This window comes from Octodon degus, unplaced genomic scaffold (genome assembly GCF_000260255.1).
Source record: "Octodon degus isolate 3935 unplaced genomic scaffold, OctDeg1.0 scaffold00008, whole genome shotgun sequence".
Classification (NCBI taxonomy): Eukaryota; Metazoa; Chordata; class Mammalia; order Rodentia; family Octodontidae; genus Octodon; species Octodon degus.
In genome coordinates, this window is record NW_004524584.1 from 4,329,868 (window position 1) to 4,332,121 (window position 2,254).

Genomic DNA, 2,254 nt, shown 5'->3' on the forward strand with positions numbered 1-2,254 from the left:
AAAAAAAAAAAAAAAAAAAAAGCAATTGCACATAAGGGTATGTATCAGTCAGTGCTTACTAGAGAAACGTTTGATATCTGATATACAAATATATAAGAATTTCCATTGGGCTAATAATGGCTGCCCACAGAATCATGTAGAATAATGCAAAAGAACTGTCTGTATGCTGGAGTGCTAAAGGACCCAGTTGAAGGCCTGGAGCTCACACAATATCCCATGGGACTCAAAATCGGGAGGCTGACGAGTGCTGGAAGCCAGGAGATGACATCCAAAGTGAAGGCAGGTATTAGAGCTCCTTCCAAGAAACAGAAACAATATTCCTCTTTTTATTACTTTTTATACCATTCTGGCAACATTTCTCTCTTCTACCACACCGCAGAATTATGTTGAGACAATCAAGTTAGGCTTTTCTTACCCAACTTGACACAAGCCACACATGGGGAAGAATTTAAATCTGTTTTTTCATAAAAGGATTTTAATTCCCGGAAAACATGTTTTTTTCCTCTGAGTTTTCCTTAAGGCTACTCATTATCTTTTTTTTTTTTCCATCATGCATTTTTACCAAGAACTTTTCAAACAACCCTCTATTGAAAATTTACAAAGAAGAGTTGGCCAAGAACAGTTGTACACACACATATTCTGGGTGGCTAAGCAGAAGAAGCACAGATTTGAGTCTCACCTGGACAACTTAGTGACTTAGCCAGACCATCTCAAAATAAAAAAAATTTAAAGGTCATGGAGGCAGCACAGTGTAAAAGCCCTGCATTTAATCCTCATTACTGGTGGTGGGGAGTGGGGTAGTTGAAGAAACAGAAGGAAACTACAACAAAAAAAGAATAGAGTGGAAGGATAGATAGGCATGTACAAAACTGCACTTTAAATAAAAGTCCTGTTCTCATGACGTGGGTGTTATCTCTCTTTCATTCATCCTATCTTCCCAACTTCGAAATATGAACAAATACGTGTTTGTTTCTTCCCCTCTATTAGGGAAACTCAAAAATAAAAACAAGCTTGCTAATTACTGCTAAATAGATAGAACCAAGTAGAATCAGGCATCAACATAACTTGGATTAAAACAAACCTATGGAAGATGTTTGCAACTAATCTCTAGGATAAAACATGCAGATGACTCCCACAGTCCCACAAGAGAATTTGTGAAAAGAAGGAAGGGGATAATGAGCCTCTAAATCTGATGGCCTTTTCAGACAAACAATTGATAGCATATGGCTACAATAAAAAAAGAGAAAGAAATGGTTAGAATTATCTAGTTTAGCATCAGTGTCATACAAAACTATTTAGAACAAAAAATGTCCTACCTACTGGAAAAAATTACTGGACATATAGCTCAATGACACAAGTACCTGCTTGACAAGCACAAGAACCTGAGTCTGCTTCTGAACTTAAGTTTAATTTCCAGTACAAAAACAAACTAATGGAGATCCAGCCCTAGCCGAGGCCCAGTAAGTGTGTGGGAGACCTTCCCACTACTCTGTGCCAGCGAGACCAGTCTCGTCCAAGCCCAGGCGCAGCGTGGGTGAGACCCTCTTCCAGCCCCTTGGGACCCCACCACTACCACTCTGCAGTCCCCCCCCCACACTCTCGCCCAGTCAGTGAGAAGTTCTGCTGCACACCCGGGATCCCCAGACCCAGCCCTAGCCCAGAACAAGTGAGTGTGTGGGAGCGCATCCTCTCCCCACTACTCTAACTTATCCCCTACAGACTCAGCTCAGACCTGGCATACAATCCTGGAATGACACTCTGCAGCTGAAGTCCCTGCAGAGAGAGTAGAGGACAAAACCACCCAGATAGTCCAGGAGTAGAACCTCTTGCCAGAGGGGAGCAACAGGTTCACTCACAAGGGCAGCAGCAGGAAAGAGCTGAGCAAAGAAGCCAGACACTAGCCAGTCACAGCTGGATAAATTCAAACTTTGTAGATCTGCACCTGAATTTCCGTAGGTGCTAAGGTTATAACTGCACCAAAGCTCTGCAACAGAGGTCAGAAGACAGTGCTATACAAAATGACAATGAGAAGGAGCAAAATGCAATCTAAGAGCACAAGCCCACCCATAACAAGTGCAGAGGACACTAACACGGAAAAAATTGGGAATCACACAGCTGAAATCAATGAATCAACAGCTTCTGAAATAAAGAAACAACTGCAGAAAGGTATAGAGGAACTCTGATTGGAAATGAAAAAAGAAATCCCTGAATTAATAGCATCTGCAATAAAGAATCAAATGCAGAAACATATGGA